Raw genomic sequence first — 22,930 nt, 5'->3', positions numbered from 1 at the left:
TATCGTAAAGTCTCTCTGAAAAATATTTTGTCTAACTGGAGCAATGTGAGTGGATGTGTCTGACACATCAACATCTGTAAGTGTGGTGAACAGCAGAATTCTGGCCAATGAGAGCAGAAGCTAAAATAGGAGCATTATTCACATTGGGCACAACGTGTGTGTGAAGAATGAGAAGAGGGGAAAAAAAAGAGAAACAAGTAGGATTTTTTTTTTCTTTTCTTATAGCTTCTTCTACTGGAAGTGAGGGCGCAACCTCTATTATAACAAACATAAGGCCAGACACTACTGTGATTCAGACTTTTCAGACAATTGTGGAGTTTTACTGAAGCACCTACATACACTTATGAGAAGATTAGGTGATCACGTCGCTCTCCTGGATCTATATGGAGCTATATAGTTACTCTAGATGGTATTTCCTTGGCTTCTAGTTCTACAGTGAGGAACCTTGGAGTTATTTTTGACCAGAACTCATCATTTGACTCGCATATAAAACAGGTTTCTAGGACTGCCTTCTTTCACCTTCGTAATATTGTTAAAATCAGGAACATCTTGTCTCAGAGTGATGCAGAAAAACTAATTCATGCATTTGTTACTTCAAGATTGGACTACTGTAATTCTTTATTATTGGGCTGTCCCACATATTCTCTGAAAAGCCTTCAGCTGATCCAAAATGCTGCAGCCAGAGTTTTGATGAGAACTAACAGGAGAGATCATTTTTCTCCAGTTTTAGCTTCTCTTCATTGGCTCCCTGTTAAATTCAGAATAGAATTAAAGATTCTTCTCCTCACATATAAAGCTCTTAATGACCGAGCTCCATCATATCTTAAAGATCTCATTGTAAGATATTTTCCTAACAGAGCACTTCGTTCCCAAACTGCAGGTTTACTTGAGGTTCCCAGAGTTTCTAAAAGTAGAATGGGAGGCAGAGCCTTCAGTTATCAGGCCCCTCTCTTGTGGAATAAGCTGCCAGTAAATGTCCGGGAAGCAGACACCCTTTCCACTTTTAAGACCAGGCTTAAAACTTTCCTTTTTGATAAAGCTTATAGTTAGGGATGGCTCAGGTGATCCTGAAACATCCCATAGTTAAGCTGCTATAGGCCTAGACTGCTGGGGGGCCTCATCTAATGTGGGATGCTCTGTATTTTTATCTGTATATTTATTCAATGTCTCCTAGAACTGGGACTTTGCTATTGTCTATTCCCATCATTTGGGCAATGTTAATGATTAGACAAGATCTGGAGCTCTTCTCTGATGGTCATACTTCCTTGTATTTTTTCTCTGACCAGTTTTCATTTTTCATATTTCATTGTACATATTGCATATATTGTAAATATTGGACATTCACTATGTGGTTTTATGTTGCACACGTCACTTTTCCCAGGTGATTAACATCAATGGGGATCACCTGGGTGGGGGTTGAACCACCTATGGGATCATGGGTATTTAAACAGTGGTTTTTTATGTGTTTGTAATGTCTGAGGAAGGGCAGGCTGCCCGAAACGTCACATTAAATTGAGAAACGGGAGATTGGTGTGCGGACTTTATTTTCAGTTTTCATGTTACTTAGTTACTTACTTAGCTAGTACTGCACCCATAACTTTTTTTTGAGACGGATGTGCGTGTTTTTTCTTTGCTCAACGGGGCCTCATCTGTCACACCTTTCCTCACTTTACTCTCTTTATGTATATGTGATATTATTGTGGTCATTAACTCGTGTTTCCCTGTTCCAACAGATATCCTTTGAATGGTATTACAGTGGTATTGCCCCCCCCCCCCCCCCCCCTCTCCCCATCCCCCCCCCCCTTCTGTCTTCTCAAACCCCAGCTGGTCGAGGCGGATGGCCACCCTTCCTGAGTCTGGTTCTGCCAGAGGTTTCTTCCTGTTAAAAGGGAGTCGTTTCTCTCCACAGTCGCCTCAGGCACGCTCAGGCCGGGAGATTGGACCGAAAAACAAAAAGTTTTCAGTGCAATCTGTTGGTTTTCTTAGCTAGGAAATTGTTTTTGAATTGGCTCTATAGGAACGAATTGGATTATTTTATGAATTATGATTATTAATAATTAATTTAATTCCAATTGGCTTGAATTGGACTTACTATCTAAGTGCCTTGAGATGACATTTGTTGTAGTTGGCGCTATATAAATAAAAATGAATTGAATTGAATTGAATTGAATTCCTACCAGCCTCTCTTTGCTCAACACATTCACCTTCTTTACTCACAGCTGAGAGTTACCCTCAGAAAGGCCAAGCCCGTGCACACTGCTCTGTTAACAACACATTAGAAGAAAATGATTCAGAAATCTCTCAAAATATCACACCACACTAAGTCCTTTCTCATTAGCTTCCACAGAGCCAACATAACATATAAGCACACCTGTCACATGGGATCACTATGGAGAAACAGGAGTGGATATACAGCTCTTCTTGGAAAACTAGCACATGCATATGAAAGGAGATTTAGCAAGCACGCGAGTGTGATTAATAGAAATGTCAGAGCACTCAAGCTACCGCCGCTGCTCAGTGTCCAACAGTAGAAGAGTGTGGTTACTGGGCAGCTCTCAGGTGTGAACATGCATAAGTGTGCGAGTGTGAAGCGAAGTTAAATGAAGCATAAAGCTTTTGATGGGAAACATGGGAGGTCCACTCATTCTGGTGACAGAAGCTGAGAAGGCTGAATGGTGTGAAAATGTGGCTGTTATTCATTGTCATTAATTTGCACGTTGAGCTGGAAGAATGGTCAACGTTTTGACAAAATCGAAAAGGGGCGTGGAAAGTTAGTTTGTTGCTTAACGTTGCACCAAATATAGAGAGACATAGAATATCTGAATTCTTGGGGAGTTTTTTTTCAATGGGCAAAAAAACAGTTGGCAGTCATTTCATTTCAATTCAATAACACTTTATTAGTATCCAAATGGGAAATGATACTGCTGCGGTATTGACAATTATTAAAGACATGTTATTGCTATAGATAGATAACAAACTAAGATATAAATCAGCTGACAAACATGAAAAATGTGTAGCTTAGAGGAAGGTGAGGTAGATATCGTGAAAGGTCGCCATCAATCGGTTGGGGTGTTGGTTTTTTTCGTAGCTTGGCAACAACTTAGCTGACGAGTGCACATGCAGCATTGGTAGCATTGAACTCTTCAAGTAGACAACACGGACAGGAACTCACAGCCAACTGTTTGCCATCTGGGGTGCAGAAACGCTCCTCAGTGACATGTCCAGGATTACACCATCTGTTGTTAACAAGCTTTCTAATCCTCCTCCTTCACTCGTACCTCTCTGTCTGCTGTCTCTGTCAGCCCATATAGTCCTAAAGCTGAGTGGAGAGGCGTTAAGAGTTGTTCCTGCAGCCATGTCTCGATAAAAAAATAATAATATTGCCTACCTGCTAATACTTTTGCGCCCTCATCAGGAGTCCAGGCTTGCCCTTTTATCTGACATTGATCTCACACTTCCCATTTTGATCCCATCTCTTTCATCTTCTTCTCCATTTCTTTCCTGATCTGCATCCTAAATGTCTCCTCTTCAACTCATCTTGATTTAGCGTCTTATTCCAAGCATTACCCAGTTAGCTTCTCCATAGGTTAACAACATTTCCCTGTTGTCATGGTTATGCATATCATAACAGATGTAAAAGATTGCCAGACAATATTTCTGAATGATCTCACCTGGTTGTTGATGTTGGTTTTGTGTTCCTGCTCTCCCTATTTGACAATATCAGCAACAGTGGTAAAGCTATGGAAACACTGTAGAAACATTCTATTATATAATATTTTACAATTGGCTACATTTGACAGGCAATACACCTACTGTAAAGGTAAGTTGCAAGACGACAGCTAGCTTAGTCTGGAACAGTTCCTGGCACTGATTATAATGTTAGATGGGTAAGGCAAGGACCCAGACTTGTAGTCTTGCACAGTTTTTGGTTACTCTAGATGGCAATACCTTGGGTATCTAATACTAGTACTGGTTTATAGTAGAACCTCTGATTTAGACTTGGATCTGTTCTTTGACTGACATATAAAACAGGTTACGTAGGACAACCTCCCTTCATCTTTGTAACATTGCCAAAAAAAGGAACATCCTGTCACCCTGACCCTGTATTCAGGGTGATGCAGAAAGAAGTCCATTCATTTGTAACTTCAAGATTGTAATTCTTTATTATGCGTATGTCCCAAAATTTCCCAAAAAATCTTATATGCATGTAAGTATCAGATAATTGAACTTATCCTCTTCCTAGTCCTCACATCCTCACATTGTGATTGGCTGGTGCCAGCACAACCTTTGTCCAAATGTTGCAACCCTGAAGCATCACATACACAATAAAATAAGATTAAACAATAGAAATACCAGGAGTGTACTGTTTCCGAAGATTAACTAGCACACACTGCTCATGGGTTTTAAGCTATTTTATTGCTTTATGACTATTCTGCATAATATGTCTTTAAAAATGGTCATCAAATGGCAAGGCAATATCAATTTCTCAAGTGAAATTCACGCAGCACATTTCAATCCTAATTTTTAGATTATCAGATTATCTTCTGGTTATCTGGACCCTATATGTACCGATATCTGCCAAGTTGCCATGGTGATACACCTTAAAAATCTAGAGCAGAACCTGAAATTACCTTGCTAAACCACAAATTTTGCTTTGTACTGCGAGCAGAAACCTGGCGGTATAAGTTCTGAGGCAAAGTAATAGAATAAGCAGGTGTGGTAATCAGCTGACTGCATCCAGGTGTGTGAGGGGGAGCATGAAGCAAGATTGGGCAAAAAAAAAAAAAAAAAACTCTGGAGATCAAAAAAGGGTTCAAAACATGAAAACAAAATCAAAGATTTAGAAAACCAAACCAAACTAAAACTTACACATCAAACACAGACCATGTCAACAAATAACGCAAGAAAGATACTGTGACATGACAGATGTTTTTTGAGACATCAGGCAACACTGGAAAGAAAAGGCCGAAAGAACCTTCACCTCCAGAGTATATGTCCTCAGATTGGATATTACACCAGTTTTTGGTAGGCACACAGCTACTGTTTAGGGTAAAGTTAAATATGACTCAGGTCTTTAGTAATGACTGAAAGATTCAAACAGATTTTTAGATATTTAAAGCTGAATTTTCCATTTTTTTTGTATATCTCCCTTATGGCCCTGTCACACTGTTGCGTATGAGAGAAGCGTATGAGTTGCGTATGAAAATTAATAATATAATTTTCATACGCACGAAAAGTCCTTGAAAATAAAGAATGACTAGCGTATGAGTAGCATATGAACTGCGCATGCCCAGCGTACGTTTCAACGCGCCTATATCAGCAGCCTTTCCACATTGCCCCATTATTGCAGTAGACGACGCGCTATCAACATCTCTCGAGACATTCATCTCGATCATGCCTCCCAAGAAGCAATCGTAGTTTGCCCGGGCCCTGGGCCGAGGCCGAGGTCGAGGAAAAGGCAAAAAAACACAAGAATCGTTCTCATCCAAACCTGCTGAAATGCCTGATGCACCTGCGGCTGATGAGTTACATGCTTCTGAGCGATCAAGATCCCCAACTCCTCCTCCTGACCGCTCCCGTGAATCGTCGGTTGCCTGCCGCCTCCACCTCCGCCCGTCTTGCGGAGATGGAGGCGGCAGACGGGCGGAGGCTATAAATACGCTAGCTGTACGGTACACCTTCATGCCAACATATGGCAATTTATGTCCAGCGTTCTCGACCTATCAGTAACGTACCTCTAACGTATTCAGCGTATGCCTAGCGTATGCTTAGCGTATTAACCATACGCACAAAAGTTTTGAGCATGTTCAAAAATTAATTTCTGCCTCAGCGTATGCCAACGTATGCCAGCGTGCTTGAAACGTATACAACCTATGCCTAACGTTCCCCTAGCGTATGTCAGCGTATACCAGCGTATGAGTGATAATTTTCATACGCAACTCATATGCTTCTCTCATAAGCAACAGTGTGACAGGGCCTTTAGTGAAGCAAAGAGATTTAGCTTGCAATCATGAATATCCATTTGAAAGCATCAAACTCATTTCGTGTGACTGAAATAGGTCCAAAATTGCAGGCAATTTTAAGCAGACGAGGAAAAAAAAAAACTCAAGTCAGACGTTTCAATGGTACACTGATTTACCCATACAACAACATTTAGTAGACCAGTTGTTTATACTTACTTGACAGAAGTCATTCAGCAATCATCTGCAGGTTGAGACTTGCTGTGGCCGAAAAGAGCCTTAAAGAGCTAAAGAGCCCGACCTCCAGGCAGGCCAGTCAGCTAGAGAGAGGACGCGTGGCTGGCAGCGTGGCGGCGGAGACCACAGCCACCTCGCAGCTTATGAAAGCATCCATTCACCTCTATTCACACAATATTCCTGCAAGAGAGAGACTTCCCCAGCGAAAACAAGCCCCGTTTAAAGAGAAAACAATCGGCCCCCCCCAACAAATTCCTGCTAATTTGCCAGCGGCGGAGAAGCAGAAGAGGAGCGACGCGAGTGATGGACGCCTGCCCGTCTAGCTGCAAAATCTGTGTGTGCCGGTATCTGCGAGTGTGTCCCTGGGCAACAGCATGTCTAGAGGTTGCCAGATATTCAATCAAGCTCTGCACTGACACATCCCCGATGCATCCTGTTCTGGAGTTTCACTCGTCAACCATCCAACATCCCCTTCATCCAAACACACGGGCCTCTCATCTGACTCCACACACCTCCTTGTCAAGTATTAATGTTTCTCTTTACCTCTTTTCTCATTTAGTTTATTTTCTTTTTCTTTTTTCTTTTTTTTATTGTGTGTCAGTTTGAAAGTTGATCCAAGTGCCTAAATTTAATGAGTATTTTCATCCTGTTTCATCAATCAAACCTTTTTGGGAGCACATGCAAATGACTTGTTATAGTGTGTCAACTTAACACGCCATGCAGTATGACTCAGAGCACAATTTGACTTTCCATATTTATTTTTCTGGCCTATTAGAAATAGTGCTGGTAGTCCAGCAGAGGACTGTGAGGGCGCACTGTGTTGAGGGGAACATGTTTCAGCTCCCGAGGGAGGAAGCGAAGGGGAAATCTTGTGCCTCTGAGGGTGCTCGTGGTGCAGTGGCAACATGTGCATTTATTAATTATGTGTATGGTTGCAGTAGCCAGATTATCAATAGCAGGTGGGTCTCGTCTTTTACACTCTGGACGTACGCGTTTTTTTGTGTGAAGTTGCGGTGGAAGGGCAGGAAAATTAAGGATTGATGCGCGAGTGTTCTTAAGGCCTGAGGCTGAGGTTGGTGGAAGAAATGTCTCATTGCAAGAGGTTTAGTTTTACCAATACGTGCAGTAGAAATGAAAACCAAATGGAACAGCAGCTCCAGTGTTCTGCAAGGTCTGTTTTTTTTTTTTTTTTTGTCAAAGGTGACTGAAGGAAAGAATGACAGCTCTTATCGTGAAGGGCTGCCTGAGAGCACGGCTTTATCAGTTCAGGTGTATGCCGTCACCTAATGAACCAAATGAAAGGTTGACACAAATTTTTTGGGTGTAAAAATAATCGGAACAAAAGTTTGCTGTACAAAGTATTCGAATAATGTTTGGCGGTTAGACTCTGGTGCTGTATCAAGGTGGAACGTGAAACGATAGTTGATAGGAAAGACCACCAGAGCCTAGATGCTGGTGGTGGGCTTCTAATGAGGCTCCATGTAGGGAAAGTGGAAATGGTGGAGCTGGGGAAGAGGTGGGGCGTGCTGTCTTGAAGAAGAATGTCAACAGAAGGGACATTTAGCAGGACAGGAGGGAGATAGACCGGCAAGATGAGAAGGTAAACACAGAGACCATTGGACCAAAGAAGTGGAAGGTTAGACAACCTGAGGAATAAGGGAATCACAGGAAAATGGAGAAAGAGGCAAGACTGAATAAATAAAATGGATCAGATCTTCCCTCTTGAACTTTTGCCAACGCCTCAATACAACACATTCTGATACGCAGAAGGTGATCATACCAGCAGGTGATGTAGTTAGACCTTATTAGCAACTTTCACTGAAGTGAATCAGGCGGTGTCTTTGTGTGGCTACCCAATTCTTACTTTTGCTCTTAAAACTGCAGCAAAATACTTGAAAGAAGACAAACACGATTCCCACCAGATGCGGTTGTGACATGGTGGCGGGACTTGACAGCAGCCACTCTAGTCAGTGCCTGTGTTTTCACCGAATGCACCGTGGGACATATCAGAAGAGGCTTGGAGCTCCTCTTTGCTAAAAATACAACGCTGGTCTATTTTGGACCAAGTCTATTGATATTTATTGGTCTATTGATGGATGATGCGTCAACTATCACAGACCAGAAGAAATTGACAGGAAGTCAGACATGGGAACATTACACAGGACCCGGACAAATTTCAAAGTAAGAAATCTTGTGCAGATCTCAAATTGTATAACTCATACAGCAGGGGAGCAGCACAACTGCATCTAATGGAAATCAGGGCTAACACTTTGGTATGATACAATCCTCGTGAGATGGTGATTATCCCCGCAGAAGGCAGGAAAATGAAGTACTGACTTCAATAAAAAATAAAGAAATAAAACTGAATTAACCTGTAAGGTTATAAAAAAAAAAAGACACTGCCTCTTTCAAATTACTAAGTGCTGTAGTTATTAAAGCGCTATTAACGCTGTTTGGCATGTTCAGAATTTTCAAGTTTGAAATACCTGTCATGGCTAGTTAGGGTTGCCAAGTTATGATTAAACGATTGCACTTGCGAGGAGTTGAGTGAAGGGTCATTTATAGAATGCTCGGCACAACTGGTGTAATCAGAATTTGATGCTGAAAACGATGTTTTTAGGCACTCAGTCCTCCTCAGGCCAGTCTCGTCTCCCCCTTGCTCTCCTCTTTTTTCCCCCCGCAGTCAGCTGGCAAGGAGGAGAAGAAGGGCTCTTTGACTCAGTGAAAGAGGAGGGGGAGAAATGATGAGGGCTGGAGGGGGGTCTCGGTGCTCTTGGAGTCTGATAGTCTGGCTGGTTTGTACAGGCTTTTCCTCCTGGGTTTTAAGAAGTCTGGAAGTGGAGGAGAAAAGATATTTCTGACGGCACATCCCCACCGTGTGGACTACCGACAGGGCACAGCAAATCTATAGTGAATGTTGGAGAGCTACAGTAGGCTTCAGATGTGTTGAATGCTTTTCGAGGGAGTAACAAATCCACTATAAAAAGAGACATCTAAGATCACTTTTACTGAGGGAGAGATTTTACTGTACTGTTAATACTGGAGCAGCAAACATCTAATAACTGCCTCTGGTTGCATTGGATCTTGCAGCAAATCAAGGACATGAATCGGCAGGAGCTTTGCGTTAGATTAATCCTGCGATTCATTGGGTTTCACCGTAGAATAGATTGGTAATTTATGAGTAACAACACCTCCGGGACACTGAAGTGTTCAGAAAAGATTTGAGCTCACCAACATCATCCTGCACATGGACTTGTTTCAGACTGCCTTCAGCTCCAAAACCTCATGCCATGAAAAAACTGTTTTGATCCCATCTGCAGTCAGTCTCTTTAACAAAGACAGAGGAAAACAGTGACAGACACTACCCTTCACCCCTACTTTATTGTATTACAACTACAGCACATGTACTGTATGTATTATCATTTTGCTCTACAAACTTACCTTGCACATCCTGACCATACCTTCACTGTATTTTCTTTCTCTTGGGTGTATATTTCAGTCTCTATTCATATTTATCTATCTGTTAGTATTTGTCTGCTTATGTTTGTTTTTAGCGTTGCACAGGGTTGCCAACTTTTCCAAGTTCCAAGTGAGATTTCAGCGGGTCATTTGGCGACACTCATCTCAGAAGTTGTTCCACAGTACAGAGATATATATGTATATATATATATATATATATATATATATATATACATATATATATATATATACATATATGTATATATGCGTAGATATGATGAAGATACATTTATACATTTTATGAATATGCAATAGTGCAGAGTGTGGGGCCTTCCTCTAGAAAATTTTGCATTTCTTAAATGCAATTTCTTCCATTCTAGTCCATTTTAGGGTGACTAGTTAGGCATGGCAAATCCTAAATTGACTTGAATCGAATAACACTACATTGCTGTACTGAGACAGCGCTGCGTTACCAATCAGATTTTGCCTTGGCAGACCGACGTCACTGACGTACCGACTGACGTAATGACAAGCCGTTTCCAGCGAATCAACAATCAGAGAGGGATTAGACACTCTGCTGTGGTCCAATCATGAGTTTAAGCATTCGGAACGAGAGTGAAAAAAATCAACACAGAAAGAAAAAATGATCTAGCGTGAGATTTCTTTGTTAAGTGTGAGAGCGTGACACTAAGCCTGAAAGAGTGAGTGTCACGGCAGATGCGTGAGAGTTGGCAACCCTGGCGTTGCACCACAACAGTACAGCAATACGAGTATGCATGAGCAGAGCTACTTTGCAATACAGAGAAATTCCAATCAAGTCTGATTGTAAAATGACTTTCATTTAATGTTTCTTCTAAAAAGTCTAAATATAGAGTTTAAGGTTGTCCTCAAATCTCTGGTGGGGAGGGGTTTGATGGCGCAATTAAGTGAACTGAACTGTAAACGTCGGAAAGTAAGATCAACACCCAGATTACACAGCCTTCAGTCAATAAAACAACAACTGAGACACTTGGTCAGGTTTAAAAATCAAATCTTCTCGGTTAAAAATGGGCTAATGGGCTAAAAATGGTCACGTTGGTTGGTGTGCACGGTGAAGGAGGACCCGGATGCAGATATCTACCCTAAAAAAAAAACTGACAACCTTGAAACTTTGAATAAAACAAAAACCTGACTATGACTGTGGAAGAAATAAGAACAAACCTGACTTGACATGAGAAACCGGATTCATGGCATGGATGACGGTGAGGATCTGGCAACCTGGAAACCAAATACTGAGGAGGGTGATTGGTGAGTTAGTGCAGCTGAGGGGAGAAACACGGGTGACGTGAGTGAAGCAAGAGAAACTAAGCAAAACACGGCAAAAACTAAAGACTAAAGGCTGAGTTATACTTCTTTTAACTGCCCTTGCGCTTGCGTCTTGCGCGTATGTTAATGGCTCGAGACGTTTATGCTTCATTTTGCTTTGTCGTCGGTTGCGTGTGCTGCGTGGCGATTTACCGCCAGGACAGTAGGTGGAGTAGCGGGTTTTTTCAATGACAAGTCTACTATGATGAAAGGAACTTCACCGCCAGGACCTCTTCGAGTGGATTCATGCTTCTTCTTCTTGTAAATAGCCGGTATTTTGTCAGATTTTCAACACTTTGGGGGTCTAAACGACTACTTTCTCGCCTGAAAATGTTTCAAATGTTGCTAAAGTTATATATTTACAGAGTTTATAGCTTAAGGGAAATCAGCTTTTCAGGCTGGCTGATTTGGGCTCGGGCAGGAGTGAAGTGCACTGTGTGTAAACGCTCTGCATACTGTCTGATCGATGAGTATGCCGTTTTCAAGTAGTAGGCGGTTTGAACACAGCCAGTGGCTTGCGCTTGCGTCTTGCGTAAAGTTTAGAAAATTGAGGTGACACACGCAAGCACGCAAGGGGGGGCTTGCAACCGCGCAAGGGCTTGCGTTGCGTCTTGCGTTGCGTCTTGCGTTACCGACTATAAACCAGGCTTAACCAGGAACTTAAAACCTAACAAAACTAACAGACATGACAAAAAATCATTACAGTTTGGGCTAAACGTATTCTTCTTACCACTCTACCACCCCCTCGATAGACGCCATTTTTACACCTCACATGCAGCTGCTCCCATGACCACCAGGAGTTGCATAATTCTTTGAACATTATTATAGGTCGTTACTCACAGCATGAACAAACAAGCTATAGGCTCACAGTTTCATTTAAACCTGTTTAACCCTCCTGTTGTCTTGCGGGTCAAAAGTGACCCACTAGTAGTGGGCCACTACCATGTTTAGCTGTAGAAAAAATACCTTAAACTATCTTTTTCCAACTTGAAATTATTTTCCTAAAGGGACCACATCATTAGAAAAAGTACTTTATTTTTGTTTATGTTTCCATGTGGGCTGTACACCACTGGGGTACAAAGATTGTCTTATGGGTCATTTTTGACCCGTGAATTAGAAAAACATTTAAACACCAGAAAAAAAGTTCACTGTTTTTTTCCCTTTCAATATAATTAATTCAGAAGAAATTACTTCACATTTATATAATGGCAATAATAAACCTTTATTATGTCAAATAAAACTGAGAAAACAAGTAAACTGTTGGTCCAACTGTTGGTTTGTGGTAAAAAAAAAAAAAAAAAAAAAAAAGAGTAATCCTGAAAACTGGTGATTGTCTTTTTGTATTGTGTAACAAGAAATACATGATAAAAAATGTATTGATGAAGTTGCTTTATTTTGGGGCTTTGGTAGGGCGGGTCATTTTTGACCCGTAGGACAAGGGGAGTAAACAGAATGTTAAGATCGCACAAAGGGTTAAATGCTGAGCAACAGACCAATACTGTGCTTCTCAGAACTGAACCTTTTGGAAGTTTGAAATGACAGTTCTAGTTGTTACAAAGCTGCCCAGATGAATCCATGGACACGGGAGAATCACTCCAGCACACTTGCTCAGAATTCATTCAGTACATCCATCAGCAGCCTTCAGCTCCCCCTTCTGCTACACTCCAGTGCTTATAGACCCCCATGCCGACACCTAATCCAGAGCCTTACTACCATAACATTTTCACAGGGGTCGTGGGCAGCACAATAACAGCTCCACATAAATGGGTGAACTGCTTCTTTTATAAGAGAAACGACACACGCAATTAGTGTTCACCGGTGACAGCCTGCTGCCTCTTTATTTCTGTGTATTTTTGCAGGAGTTACTCTAATCCTTAGATAGTGTATATCTGTAAGAGACACTCTGTTTATGTTGTGCTGACTTGAGGTTGTGAGTCTAATTTGTGCAGACGGACTGTGGAAGTCAGCATATGAGCAAAAGGGTATATATCAAAGGATATTTTTTAAAATCTGAAAAGACAGCTAAGTTTTTAAAATAGGAACCCTAAAGCCTTTTTTTCTTTTTAAATGAATTTCCAATATGGTTTCATAGCTTTTAGGTATATTTCTGACAAGCCAACTCCTCTGTCGGCCGAGCAATAAAACTAATGACAAAATTGGAACAATCTGCTTTTTGAATGGACACTTTTATTCCTAAAATGCAACGATCTGCGGCCTAATTTGTCCTGTGGGACACCACGCGCGCCCCATAAAGCCACATTAGGGCTCCAGTAGCAGAGTAATGAGTGTGATTCAGACAAGGTGCCCAGTAGCAGCTTCGCCTCTGCAGGACGCGCAGGGCTGCAGCCGATGGCGGGCACACACACACACACACACACGCACGCACAGTTTACAACTTCGAACATCAGGTCAGTGTAATTAATCACTTTCAAACAATTGTTTTCATCTTTTTTTTTAGTGTTCGTTAATGTGCATTTTTGTCATTACTGTAAATGATTACAACCACATGTTGCTTTTCCGTCCTATTTCACGCAATGATCTAAGAAGCCAACAACTCCTAAATGAGTAATGTTTGTCGGAGGTTTATAGCTCAATAAGTTAGGCTTTCATCTATACAGTGTACCAGCCTAAATGAAGAGTCTGAGGTACCCTGTGGTGATTTCTAATAAAGTATTACATGTATTTGCTCGGTTGTTCTCACCAAAATCATAAAAGAATTTTCTTCACCATGAAACATTTGGAAAATGTTGAATTATTTTTGCAATTATATTTCATTCGGTGCAAGTAAGCAAATTTAGAACCTAAAAGGGCTGTAGGTGAGCAGACTATATGATCTGAAATACATACCCCGCACGCTGCCACATGAGCACACCCCTCATCACTCATCGCCTCCGGCCTCTGCCCCCCCCCTCAGCAGCGCAATAACACTGTCGATGTCAGCACGCGCTTCCATTGCCAGTTACATGTTCTTGACAGACACTGGTTAATACGGTCTCAATCACGAACAGGTTTTTTGCCTTTGCGCACACCATCTGTGGACTGTGGGACGGGACATCCATCCACACCTCGGCATGTGCCAAGGAGTTGTGTTTTAAAGATTTATATGACACGGTGGCAGACGGACGGTGGCAGGGCTGCCATCATGCCCGTCTGAATGCTCGTGTCGACAGTGTTATTGGTCTGGTGCTGCTCGTGTGAGCACGTGCAAAGCTTTGGTTGCAGTCAAGTCAGCAGATTAGAGAAAATTGTTCATAAACTGTATCTTTTGCACAATGCAGTCTTCTGCAATGTACTTACACTGACTTTTTTCTTTTTTTAACTTCCTTTTATTTAAAAAAAAAAAATTACATTACACATGAAACATTTCAATATTATACGCCAGGGGATAAAAGAGGTCACAATAAAATATTCAAGTGTTCACAGATATCAACAGTCTTAATTGCTTTTTCTGGTTGTTTGAGAATTTAATGGAGGTCATGTACTGCCTGAGCTCACGAGAAAGGCAAGAAAATGTTATTTTTTTTTCATGAATTTATATTTATGGATATGAAATTTTGCCATTAAAATGATGAGGTTGATAATAATAGTTATGTTGGCTTTTTCTTTGGTTTTGTTAAAGTCAGGGAGCCCAAACAATACACTCCTCCAAGATAAATTAAACTCCTTATCAATATTGTTAGCGATAAAGTTACAGATATCACTCCACAGTCTTTGGACAATAGGCAGTGCCAAAATAAATGGGTAACAGTTTCAGTATGTATAGAACAGAAAGTACATTTCACATCAATGTCTTTTTTTTAATCTTTTAACAATATGATCATTGGATGGATAAAATCTATGAATTAACTTAAATGAAACTTCTCTGACTTTATTAGTTAACAGGTATCTGTTGGGGTAAGAGCCAGATCTTCTTCCAGTCAGTGTGTTCCAAGTATTTGTTCCAGTATGAGACCACGTATGGAACTGTGACTTACAGTGACTTACATTGTGCTGATTGCCTTATCTGACTCTCGCCACAAACTCTGTCCACAGGCTGTTAACATTGGCCCAGCTATGCCCACACACAGTTTAAAAACTGAACTTTTTTTTTTTTTTTATCAATTTAGGATCAGGAGTTCTAATTATTTCTCCTGCTGGCTATACAGACTTGTCTGCAAGCTTCTCACCACCCATCCTCTTCCACCAGCCACCTTGCTGGCTGTTCAGATTGAATGGCACAGCACCTAGCATTCTTGCTTCATGTACATAGCTCAACAATGAATTCAGACAGTTTATTTTGCACATTGTACGCCCAGATGAGCCACCCAGGAACACCAAAGTACATACCAGTAAACACATAGTACAATCCTCAGAACCACAAGTATTTAGCTCTTAGACATGATATAAAATAAGGATTAATTTGGGCAGCAGACAACACTAGGACAAGCCAAAGTTTTATCCCTCATCTCTTGTAATTTCAGCCTATTTTAACCGGAGAGCTACTGTAGCCTGACTACTCTCTCAAGACCACATACAGCAACGATGGGGAACCTGTACTTACCAGGGGTCCGAGTGAACAGAGAGAAGTAACTTAACTAATTAAAAAAAAAAAAAAGAAATAATTTTGATGATACTGAATCAGATCACAGCACTGAAGTAGAGTGGTTAGCACTGTTACCTCACAGCAAAGAGGTCATAGGGTCAAAGAGTTGCCTGTACGGCTCAGAGAGAGTGAGATCTTTCTTCTGTGGCAGGAACTTCTGCTTTCACTCTGCCTAATCAGTCACAGAGAAAAGCAGCAGCAGCAAACATGAGCTGCTTGAACAGTTTTGTCCTCACGGTGTGTGATTCAGCTGTTTTAAAAGGAAGGAAACAAATGTAAAGGGCTGCCACTAAGCAAAAGCAGTGCGATAATGCACAGTAAACATAAAGATGCTAACGAGCGCGGGACATCATCTGGGAACATTAAGCAACCTGTCAAGCTGGCGTTAGCTACTTTGCATTGGAAATAGCTGACAACACTGTGTTATTCTGACAGTTTACAGACTCGTCTAGGGTCGTATACCTCACCTTTCCTCGGCTGGGGCAGTACTTAAGCTCCCTTTAAAAGCAAATGTATCTAATGGAGGGAATTGACACCACAACACCGTGGACTGTGTGAGAAAATGTTCACGCGATTTTGCTACATTGTGGAAGATCATTGTACATGCAACTTTAGCGAAATTCACAGCAAGTTGTCTTTAAGGTGTTTTTCTTTCTGATGATGCTGTGAATATATGATTTCTGATGTGTTTAGCCGTCTGATAAAAGAAACCAAAAAATATGTGAATGAGATCAGCTTTGTTGAGATTTCATTTGTACTGATGTTCACTTACATTTGACTATTTTTACAAAAAGATCCTAAAAGATGGAACTTTGGAGTCTGTGTGGAGCACCAAGGCTCATTTGAGTCTAGTTGCATATAGGAAGGAGTGATTCAACCCTCAACCGAATCATTTTGGTGTGTTAGTCCAGCTTTGAGAGGCTTGATTTTGTAATATTTGTAATGTGTTGACATGCATTTCAAAAGTCTGGTTTTGCTCTCTCTAACAACAATTTGCTTTTGTCTGGGTGTCATGTAAATGTGCTGAATGTGAAACTGCTCTTTGCAGCCTCAGTGGTCACCAGCTTAGTAAGGTACTGGAAACTGATAAACCACCTGCAAATGAACCGACCAGTAGCAAGCTGCTAGGTAGTCAGTTCTAGTGCAAATGCTAATGATAGCTAGCTAGCTAATGGTGGCAATTTTTTTATCCAATGTTTGATGATACATGTCTCTTTCTTTGGCATTTATATAGGCTAAATGATCATTTTTACTTGAGTATTAAATATGTGGTCTGGCTTAACAAGTTGAAAATATTTGCAAAATTCAGCAGCTGGCACAGCAATATTGGTCAATATTGTGGTTGTTATTTCCGGTAAACGGAAAACTTTGCCTGTTCGATGAGTCAACATTACCCATTTAAAAAATTTTACACATTCAATTCAATTCATTTTTATTTATATAGCGCCAAATACAACAAATGTCATCTCAAGGCACTTAAATAATAAAGTCCAATTCAAGCCAATTGGAATTCAATTCATTGTAATCATGAAAGTACATGTAACATGAAAGTATATGTAACTACATTGCGTACTGAGGGTGCTATGTGTAAGTGTACTGAAGCAACATAATTGAAATGCAGAGTTGGAATTGGTATTACAAGCACTTAAAAGATATGCAAGCAGTAAAAACATAGGGTTGAATGACATAGTTTGCTAAAAGTAATGACTTTACAATTGAAATGGCTACGGGATGGACAAACATTTATTTAGTTGTGTCATAGACAGGCACCGAAAATGTCTAGCTAATAAATATAAGCTTACATTTAAATAGGTATGAATTGTGATGGACTAATAGATTATATAGATTGTTAGAGGGGATAGATGAAAGCATTTAATGGATCAATCGAATGAATAGAGGTCTTTTAACTTCATAGCTAATGATCATAACATTAAAAAACTAAATAATGCTTCAATAGTTTGAACATATAGTCTGTATATAATATGGAAAGAAATGTTTATTTTGCTTATTTAAATTACCAGTGGTAAGAGACAACAATAGGGCTAAACACCTACAAAGATTTGAAATAATTAATTCAAGTAAATAATAAACATCTTAAATGCTTTACTAATTAATTGACTAATTAGCTCTTACATCAAATGTTGTTGTAATAACTGGTTTGATATTATAGCCAAGTAATTATGGAATAAAAATGTTGGACTGTGTAGATATAATTGGGAACCAATGCTGTAAAATAACATGGAGATCATAGAAAATATTAGAAACTCAACACAAAAATGCTGGATTGGCTGATTTTTAAGTAGGAGTAGTATGTTCTTTTTTGTGTGTTTACAGTGTGTGAACACCTGGCATAGTTGACTTGGCAACGAAGTCCATCTTAATGGAAATCTCACCCTGTGTCAAACCTTTTAGCTGCTTGTGGAACGACACGAGTCAACGTAAAACAAGGAGAGATACCTGGTCCTGGTTCAGTGGTAGTGACTGCTAATGTTTTACTCTCAATTAGGAGCTAAGCCTGTGAAAGCAACATGAAAGGAGACTGTCGTGGGTCTTTCTACAGTCCTGCTCACAGCTGATGCCAGAACAGAGCCACAGGCCGAGTCTGGTTGGCAGAGTAGCGCTGCTATGTGGCGGTGCTTTGCACAGGTCTGCAAACTGTCTGTCTGACTTCACCTCTGTTCTGGACCAAACCGCAATGTGAAAGCAACTTTCTCAGAAGCCTAATGTGATTTTATAAGTGTACATATTTTTATGTGTTAAGTATATACACGAGGTTCTATCCAAATAGGATATTCACCATGTGGAAAAGCAGCTATGACAAAATGATTAATGGCATAAAAATAAAAAAGATTATCATTTTTGGAAGAGATATAAAGTAACTTACAGTAATTTCTCAGAGAGCAATGAGTTAAACCTTCTATATTTAGGACATTTAGGAATGATGAGGGTTTACTTTTTCGTTCCCACTATGGTATAATGTGTTTTAAATGTGGAAACTAGAAGCATTAAAGTTATCTGAAGCAAATATGCACACGCTTGTTTCTGTTGTTTTGAAGGTAAAATTGACAAATGGTCGTAATCCTTAAATAGTTATGGCTGTATTTAAAATCTTAGAAAGTATAATTGAAAGTTGTTATATCAGTTTAAGTAAGAGCTGGTCGATGATTGAAGATTCTAACTCTGAAAGGAGATGAAATGTCAGCGAGGGACTAGGCCGGAAATGGAGCGCCATGTGTGGAAGGGAATGTCCTGAAAGTTCAAGTGTAAAAAACTGTTAGAAATAGTTAATCAACAGAGTTAAAAGGGTTTTAAGTGTAATCACTGAAAACGGTAGCAAAAAACAATGTAGTTGAAATGTCAATGCACGTAAAAAATAGTTTGTGAAACTTTTAAAAAGTCGTTACCAGGTCTTGAAATCAGTGCTGCCGACAGCCGCGCCTGTTACGGTGTTTACTGCTCAGAAGCAGGGGACTGCTCGGTCTGCTCTTCGGTCTGCACTTCGGTCTGCACTTCGGTCTGCACGGTCTACACAACACGCAGTGATACGAAGGGAGAGAAAGCGATTGTGAGGTCTGACTTTTTCCTGGAGAACGATTTTGTGATGCTAATGTATTACTCTTCTGAACGCATATTGTTTTGAGAAGCAAAACGCTTTATTTTCGGGACCCCAGCCAACTAGTCGGACTACCTTTGTCAACGCCAAAACGAGGCCGGAACTTGGCTCACAGGACGCAGCGGGGGGTAAGTCAATGTTCATAAATGACGTTGCTAATATGGGATGTCATACAGCTTCATGTCAAAAGAGGCGAACTATCCCTTTAAGAGAGCAGTGAATAAATTAGTGCCAACAGACTTCAACCAGTAAAGAACCAGTGAATCCAAATTTCCTCCAAAGCAAATTGAGACGCTGATGACATGCAGCAAACTTCAGTTATGCAACTTTTTGCTTCTAGTTTTTCGAATAATTTAGTGTACTTAGTTTCTCGCACACTAAATCCACATTTTGATTTAGTTTTTATTAGACAAATAATGACATGTGAATGTATTGTTGATTACATTTACCTCATTTTAAGATCTGGTAGGACCAGATAAGTATTTATTTTCTTCAAGTAAAACAAGTAATTCCTTAGAACCGAAAATGTACTTTCTTTTTTCACTGGATTTTAGTTAAGTTAGTGAATGAAAGGTGTCATACCTGCATTGATTTTCACAGGTCAGATTTTAATCTCCGCTATCAATAGAAGGCATTGATGAGTTAAATGAAATCCTTATATACATACATGACAACCAACCTATGTCAAAATCTGTCAAGGATCCTGTTATACTGTTATCGTTATCGCAGTGTATTGGCCAGGTAAACATGTCTCTTTCATCCACTATTTTTAGCTAACTTTTCTAAGTTCCAATTCTTGTGTGGCATTACTCTGAAACCTTTCCAAACCATCACAAACACACACACAAAGTGTCAGCCTTTTTTTTTTTTTCCTGTCTCCCTGCTGCGCTCAACGTCATTTAAAATAACTAATATATCCTATAAAACCCACCAGCAGCAGCCTGCTCAGGTTTACGCAAATAATTAGCTGCAGGCAGACGTAATTATATGCTGAGAGAAATATGACCTGCCACAGTGCATGACAGAAACTAAAGGTAATGACCTCATAATGTGGAATTTTTCTTGTGCAGCCAGGTAAACAACTAACAGGACTGCTTGCTTGTTGTTTCTGCTGTGGGAAACAAAGCAGGGGGATTAGCAACATTACATGCAACATATCTTTAATTCCCTCATCTTCGATCTCGACCACATGCCCTAAAAATGTAGGCATCATATTTTTTCAGGAAGAAAACCAGCAGGGTGATCTGCGGCTTTTTTTTATTTATCTTTTTATTTGCAAGACTCGCTGCTATTTACCTCCAGGATCTGCGGTCCCTACTGACAGCTTTACAGGGAGCTGATTGGAGGTGCTATGCCAGCACAACAAGGGAGGCCTGCGCCCGCGGTGGCAGTTACACATCCACCGCAAGTTCACATCATTCTTGCTGGAAAGTTACCTACATAGACCAAATTATCTTAAAGCTGCAAGATGTCCTACAAATGTTTGTAAAAAGTTAAAAAAAAAAAGGGACTTGGCATCTAATGTGATCATGACACTTGACATAAGGATACTGTCTAGATGTCTTATTTACATGTTATTCAAGGCAATTCAGGTTTCAAAACACATCCTTAAAACGTGGCTTGTACTACATAGATATTTACCAGACAAAAACTGTCGGACATAAAGATGTCACAAAGACATGGACAGGCACTTCTTGTGTTACACAGCTTCAATGTTTTCTGATCTCTTCATAGGCAAGACAAATCCTGGTTTTCATGAGCTAAAGAGACAATTTTGAAATTAAATCCATTTGCATTTATTGCTCAGAGGGAACGGTACTTTACCACAGTGGTTCCCAACCGTCAAAAGTTTGTGTGAGGATTGTGTGTTATACACAGAAATGTGTTGGTTGTGTTTTATGAAACTGCATCTAGAACTCGGTTGATGGTATTCAATCAAAATTCGATTTCTCGACGACGCAGTCGGTCTCCAGAACAATTTGCACTAGAAATGAAACAGTTCTTTGGCACTGTGCGTACTTACCTACTGGGTTGTGCACCTATTTAATTGGCACATGAACATGTTTTGCAATGAAATTAAGTTGTTTTTACCAATGTTGACGAGCACTTATCAAAAGAATCGTGACTTTTGGGCCAGTATATTTTTAGCCTCAAGGACAATGGGGCTACCTTGGCTGTGAAGCTGAGCTTGAATCAACCACAAGCTGATTCAATACTTCCAGATGAACGGGTAAAAAAAGTTTTGGTCTGTCGAAGGATACACTGCGTCACCCAAACATGCCGAACGTGCACTTTCAGGTTATGTTCCCACTCGGTCGAAGACAGCCTCCAGCACTCTTGCCTTTAGTCTTTAACAGGCTCTCCCAAACATGAGTGATGTCTCACCTGATATCTCATCCTTGACTAGTGGTTGAAAGCCAAAAGTAGCAACTGAGTGCTCTGAACTGAGGTGCCAATCAAGATTTGAAGATTCTTTTGTCATAGCACCCACTCTCTATATTCCTATTCCTATTCTAAATCTAAAGCCCAGACCATTGCATGTTACAGCCAGCGACTTACCTTACCTTTGAGTATCTACTACTGCAGCACTGAAGTTGAAACTTTCAAGTTATTAGCAATTAGGTCATAGGGAGCATTCTCAACAAATGTGCTCCTTTAGTAAGACAAACAAAAAAAATCAATTAATTAAGATATAAATGTATGAATAGGTGATTACAGTTGCTTTCAGAACAATCAAAAGCCTAAAGGGGACAACAAGATTATGGCTCTCTGGACATGATTGAAGAAAAACAGATAAAAGCTTAAGTATCCACAGATTGCTAAAGAACCAAGAATCCAACCTTTGATGAGTCGGGACCAAATCTATGTCTAATCGGGTTTGGGAGGGTAGAGACAATGTATTTTCCATCCCACCTATCATTTTTTCCAAACCCGAATCAAAAACCTATGGTTTCTGAACCTAACCGAGCAGTATTAGTGACTAAACCTAACCAGGAAATTGTGTTGTCTAAACTTAACTAAATAGTCGTGATTTCTAAACCTAAATAGGGTGTAAATACTAAGTGAGAAAAAACAGCAACTGGATGGGTGCAGGTACTTCTCTGGTTCAGACTGAGGGGTGACTTTTTGCCTTGCTCTCGTCCAAATTCGACAACCCAAATATTTGTGTTGTACATGAATACTCAGATGGTAGCTATAACTAACGGCACTGACGGTACAGAGTCTCTGACTGTATAACAATATGTTTGAATTAGGATATAGAATATAAATTAGTTCTCTACCACAGCATTCTCCTGTTCCCATCTTTCCTTGTGCCACAGTATCAAAAAGTCATTAGACCTTCACTGAGTTTTCCTTGTCACATTATCTGTAATAGACTTAATTTCGCATAAGGTCATGAACATTTCCTAATGGTAAAACCCAGTCTGTTCACTTCCAAAAAATGGTCGTTTTCACTTTAAAGGATACATGTTTCTTGATCTGGGACTTCTCTATGTCTCTTTTAGGTAGTCTTTATAATATCACTGTCACAGCCAAAATGGCCCAGCAGTGTGGGCATGAGTGAAGGATATGAGGCAATTCTCATGACTGGCAGTCATCAACTAATACTCAAAGCCTCAACATGCAGGAAAAGAAGTTAAGTCTGCGTTTTACACAGAAACGGGAAAACAAGAGTGTTGAAGTGATCCATACAGACCAGAAACACACATCTATAATCACACACACACACAAACA

The sequence above is a fragment of the Odontesthes bonariensis genome, chromosome 23 (genome assembly GCF_027942865.1).
Source record: "Odontesthes bonariensis isolate fOdoBon6 chromosome 23, fOdoBon6.hap1, whole genome shotgun sequence".
Classification (NCBI taxonomy): Eukaryota; Metazoa; Chordata; class Actinopteri; order Atheriniformes; family Atherinopsidae; genus Odontesthes; species Odontesthes bonariensis.
Note: the sequence above shows the minus strand (reverse complement) of the source record.